Here is a 6,181-nt window from a genome sequence, read left to right as displayed (position 1 = left end):
CTGGGAATCTATAATCCAGGTTTTCTCACTCACTAGCTGTGCGACCTTGGACAGACCTTGACCTCTCGGTGTCTCAAAATCATCAGCTCCAAAATAGAAAGAATACTAACACTGCCCTCACAGAATTGCTTTGAAGACTGAGACATGCAGGGAAAGTACTCCAGACAGTACCATGCTGAGAGTCGGAACTCATTAAATGTTATACATTATCGAAAGATTATTCTGTCTGTTTTTTTTTTCTTTCTTTCCACAGTGGTGCCTATGTTGACATCAGCTGGTTCTCTGTAACAAAAAACCCTAATTTCTGAACAGTGGGCTCTGAGTGGATCTGTTCTTACTAGCCAGCTTCTAGCCCTTACTATAGTAAATCTGATAAGAAATTCTGAGGGTGTGCCCTCAGGGAACCAGAGCCCCCCTGGGGCAGCAGGCCCAAGGTAAAGAACAGGACAAGGAGCCTCTGTCATGAAGCCTAGCTGATGGACTGTGTGTATTTAGCTGGCCTGCTGGCATCTCCCTGCTCCTTCACAGGTGAAGGTGAAATGGCAGAATCCAATTTTTTGTCACCTTGTGAAATTCTGAGACTCCATTCGGCTTGCGTTTGCATCATCAGAGCACGCCAGCCACGTGGGGGTAATTGCTGTTCCTGGGTTACTCCTTGTAAGTTCAAACAACTTCACATGCTGAATGCCAATGGATTTGCTATGACCTGAGTAAATTAAAGCAATGCTTCCTGCCTGGGTAGGCTTTGCCGCGCTTCGGTCCATCTGTTTCTGATGAAGGTAATCCGGCAGGAAAGTGGGAAATGAGAACACCGTCCAGGCAGCCTCACTGACAGTCCTGTCCTCTTTTCCTGTCCTCCTCTCCTCTTTACTTCCCTGCTTTTTCCCCCGACTTCCTCCATCTCCTCTTCGTCTCCTGCCTTCTTTCCTTCTTTTTCTCACACCTCACTCCTCCGTACATTCCCCGTCTTCCTTGCCTCCATTTCTCCATCCTCATCCCTTATTTTCCCTCTCTTGGGTTCTTTGTTCATTCCCTCTTTCCTTTTCTTGCTTCTGTTCCTCTGTTCCTCCTTCTCTCCTCTCTCTCTCTCTCTCTCTCTCTCTCTCTCTCTCTCTCTCTCTCTCTCTCTCTCGGTCTCTCTTGCTCTCGATCTTGCCCTCTGCCTTCTCTGCCCTCTCTTCCCTCTTTCTCTACCCCCTTCCTTTTTCCTCTCCATTTTTTCCTCTTCTCTTTTTCCTGTCATGTCCTGGCTCAGAGTAGGGGTGCAGCTCAGGGCATCTCTGTGTTCCTGGATGCCCTCTCCGTGTGTACACAAATCTGAGAGTCCCGAATCCAAACACCAGAAAGCCAGGTGATTTGGGCTAGCTGGAAGAAGGGATTTGACAAATTTGCTCCAGGTCAAATCTCTAAGATGCAAAGGTAAAGTCAGCCTCATTCCTTAAAGGTTAACTTTCCCATTTTAATTGCCTCCCGCGGAGGCCCCTTGAGCTGAGCTGTCTAGGTTACCTCCACATCCTTCCCAGCTCACTAATGCTCATGTCTCCCACAACCATTTTCTTTCTCCAGCTGCAGGAGACTGGGCCACCAAGAAACCCAATACTAACACACCAGGCAGATGTGAGCCTGCAGTGATGGCAAGACCTAGGAAGTTCTCAGAGCCCCTTCACCACACAAGGTACCACACAAGGCAGATGCTTGGTCCGGGTACTACCATTGGGTAGCAAAGTACCCTAATGCTGAAAACAAATATTAGCATGGTTCAGGGCTGAGAATTGAGTAGACTCAGCTATGAAGTTCTCAACTTGGGATGTCTCAAGCCATCCTGGTGAAGTGGTGGCAGGGGTTGGAATCCAGTGGAGGTTTCACTGGATGGGCTGTCTGAGGTGGGTGCTTCTCAGTACTGGTCACCATGACTCACTGATGGCTAGCAGGTTGGCAGGGACTCTCTCTGGAGCACCTTTACAGGGCTTCTGGTATGTCTCAGGCACAATGACTGAGTTCTGAGAGTGTCCTAGGAGGCTCATGGAGAGGCTGGCCCTCTCAGAAACACACGCATAAATAAGGAGAGTCCTAAGAGGAACAGACAGAAGCTGCCTGGCCTTTGAGGAAGCCAGCTTAGGCATTACTGTGTCCTTTTCTCCATACACAGTTGGTCAAAACAGTAGCAAGCCTGCCACATTCCAGGAAAGAAGGCATAGATGCCACCCCTCAATGGAAGAGTGCCAAAGAATTTAAAAACTGCTACAGTGTTGTTTGAAAACAAGAAATTAATTTTATTTAACTTGAAAGTCCTGATTATGCCAAAACGCCAGCCTGCCTGGTTAGCAGGAAAGGGGAGGGGGAGTGACGGATAAGAAGGGAGTGGCGAGGGGGTGCCATGTTGCATTTTATAATTTTCAATGATCGTTTTAAGAGTCCGATAACAAATGAGAAGCACTCAACCTAAATGAAGTGAAATTGCAACAACAACAACAGACTACCTGAGAGAAGTGTTTGCCAGGCAAACTGGATGGTCTAACTTTGCTCCACAGAACCCACACTGGAAGAAAGAACTGACGCTTCAAAGGTGATCTCCATACATGCATTCACATCCTCTCTCTTTCTCACACAGTCATAACAAATACATTTAAAAAACTTAAAACCCATTTAGTATTTTGAAAGTTGGAGACTTACCACGAAACTGAATTTTTAGTATCTCTCAAAAAGTCTTGTATAGGAATACAGTTTCCACATTCCCCAAAGGCAACCACAGCCTGGTAGTAATGCACTGTTTCTTTTTTTTTTTTTTTCCTTTTTGATTTTAATTCTTATTTCTATTTCATGTGCATTGGTGTTTTGCCTGCATGTGTGTCTGGGTGAATTTGTCAGATCCCCTGGAACTGGGGTTACAGGTAGTTGTTAGTTCCCATACGGGTGTTGGGAATTGAACCTGTGTCCTCTGAAAGAGCACTTTATGCTCTTAACTACTGAGCCAACTCTCCAGACCCTGCCATGCACCCTTTCAATAGGACTGACTTATACCTACGTTCTGCAATTCCTACCCATTCCTATTTCTTCCTGTGATGATTTAAATAAAAATCTTCACCCCCTGGCTCATAGGGAGTAGTACTATTAGGAGGTGTTGCCTTGTTGGAGTACCCATGGCTTTGTTGGAGGAAGAAGTGTGTCACTGGGGTGGGCTTTAAGGTTTCAGAAGCTCAAGCCAGACTCATCTTGTCTCATCTGCTCTCTCTCTCTCTCTCTCTCTCTCTCTCTCTCTCTCTCTCTCTCCCTCCCTCCTTCCTTCCCTCTCTCTCTCTCTACCCAAGGTGTAGAACTCTCAGCTCCTTCTCCAGCACTATGTCTGCCTGTGTGCTGCCACACTCCATAGTGAACTAAACCTCTGAACTGTAAGCCAGCCCCAATTAAATGTTTTCCTTTATAAGAGTTGTTGTGGTCATGGTATCTCTTCACAGCAACAGAACACTGATTATGACACTTCTAGAGCAGGAGGGTACATATCAGTAGCCATTTTTCTACATGGCTAGATATCTTACTAAGTTGTTATCCTCCATCCCTTGGTTTTGACTTGGTTTTAGTCAGAAAAAAAAAACCAAACCAAACCAACCAACCAACCAAACAAACAAAAAGCACTGTTCGTGGAGCCATGTCCTTGTCAAAAGTGGGAGAATACAATACAGAACCATATATCAGCACAATGGTAAGAGGCAGTTTATGGACATAAAACCTTCCTATGTTTTTCTAACATAGGCTCTGTATCAACTATTCTCACATACCTGCCTTGCCATCCTTCATGCTCTCTGCTCGATCCTCTTCATCCTTTTTCTCCTCCCTTCTTTTTAGTACCCTCTCTTCCCTCTAATAGAAGAGCTGATTGGTTCTTGTTAATAACCCTGAACTGATTTTATTTTCACTCTTGATACTATTACTTGAGGTAAATTTTTTTTTCCTCTCCTACTGTTTATCCTCTTACATGACAGCCAATAAAATAAAAATTTTGGAGCATTAACTATTGCTTTTGATCCATCAGAAACCTTGCAATTCCTCTGGGACTAGTCTTAACTGGTTTCTCAAGTGATTTCTGTGAGTAGTCTCTCCAGGAAGAGATCCCTGCCAGACTAGCCTTGGGCCTCCACGATCCTGTTTATGTTCTGAGCCAGAAGAGGATCTCTTCTTTCAACTGGTTCATGAGGAATGATGGACCATCAAGTTCTTACTGAAAACTCTCCCATGTTCATGGTCTGTGTGTAGGTGTGTGTGTGTGGGGGGGGGTCGGTGAGGCTAACATTTGGGTTATAGAGTCCAGTCTTTTTTCGTAAGAGAAGAGGCTCGTCACACACTTGTGACTTTTTCTACCTCACCCAGTCAACAAGTCCAGCTCCTCTGATGGTCGCATGACCTTGATTTATCTGGTATAGTGACCCTGCAAAAATGCCCATGTCCTTTAGTGCAAGCCACGGTCTTCAGATAATCCCTCTGGGTTTATCTGAGGAGGAAGGCTTCTTTCCAAGGGAGCCTCAGCAAATGCCAGCTCTCAGCGGCCCTAGGGAAAACAAAGACAATGATCTGCCACAGTGATCCAGGCCTCTAGTAGTAAAACAGCCATCCACACTAGCTCATGGTGGGGCCCGTGAGAGGTTTCAGATGAAAGGGCCTGGAGCCATACACGAGCACGTAGAAGAGGAGTATTAAGTAGGCTGCTTCACAAGCTCCCATCACAAAACTAGATGTTTGAATAGGAAATTTCCCTTCAAAAACACTCTCTGTGGACAGGATAACAACACATGGCTATCTATACCCCTAGCACTGCAAAGGCTAAGGCAAGAGAGTAATGAGTTTGACGCCGGCCTGAGCTACATATTGAGACTCTCTCCAAATGAAACAAGAAGAAATCTTTGAAACTCTTGTTTGTTTAGATTTGTTTACTTCGATTTTATGTGCGTGTGTGTGTGTGAGTGTTTTGCCTGAATGCACACACCTGTGCACCACGTGTGTTCAGTGCCCACAAAAACCAGAGGGGACATCAGATCCCCAGAGACTAGAATTATGGATAGATGGTTGTGAGCTGCCATGTGGGTGCTGGGGATAAAAACCCAGGTTTGATTCTATGAGAGGAGCCAGTGCTCCCTCTCCCTCCCCCCCCCCCCCGTGTGTGTGTGTGTGTGTGTGTGTGTGTGTGTGACACATACACACACACACCTAGTATATGTTTGTGCATATGTCTGGAAATGTGGATCTGCATCTACAAATGGGTACATACATACATTTTATGCCTACATGTGAATGTGCATTTTTTACTCATATTTGTGCATACATATGTCTGTATACTAGCAGTTTTGTTCATATACCATAACAAATCACAGAGGAGTCTAACAGGGAAGTGGGAAGGCCAAGGGATGCCATGAATTCCACATGGAATCCTCTCTACTTAGACCTTTCCACCATTAAATGCCCACGGGCATAGGCCACCATAAAAACTAAAGAGAAAGTCACAAGTTTGGTGTTGTGTGACTTTTCCTAGAGAGAGATAAACAAGTGTCTATTCACCCTAGATAGGACACCAACAGTAGGTCAAAGAAATAATTCAATGGGAGTCATAGCAGTATAAGCACGGGTGGCTCAAAGGATGGTGCAGTATTGAAAAGCCCGCCCTAGCTTAGGCAATGATTCATGCACGCTATATCCCGGAAGCTTGGTGCATAAATTTGCAGGCGTCTGGGCCAGTCAGAGCATCTCCTCTCCACAGTGTATATAACCTTGGTAACTAGACTTGTGGATCTTACAACTTTGAGGTACTTCTCTGAGTCCTACAGCTTTCTTCCTCCCTCCAGGAAGGTATTTTTCCCTTCAGAGCAAATGGCTTCACATGTCCACATGCCCATCACTGGATGAGGCTGTCATCAGGGCAGCTACTAAGACTTATAGCACTCTGCCACAAGAGGTCCTTGGGGGCAGCTATGGTCTATGGTGCTCCACCCATCCCTGCTTATATCCCTCTAAGCCTTTGTGCTGAAACCATAAGACTGGGAATTGTTTAACTTTAAAACACAAAGAACCCTTAAATTGTGAAATTAACCAAGAAGGAAATAATTTGACATGAAAAATCTGGGCTAAATAAATACCCTATGTTCTCTGAGCTTCAGAGACGTCCTTGAAGGACGAATGGCCATGTAGCTGGTGA

The sequence above is a fragment of the Arvicanthis niloticus genome, chromosome X (assembly GCF_011762505.2).
Source record: "Arvicanthis niloticus isolate mArvNil1 chromosome X, mArvNil1.pat.X, whole genome shotgun sequence".
In the NCBI taxonomy this organism is placed as follows: Eukaryota; Metazoa; Chordata; class Mammalia; order Rodentia; family Muridae; genus Arvicanthis; species Arvicanthis niloticus.
The sequence above is the reverse complement of the archived record's forward strand: the minus strand, read 5'-3'. Positions refer to the sequence as shown.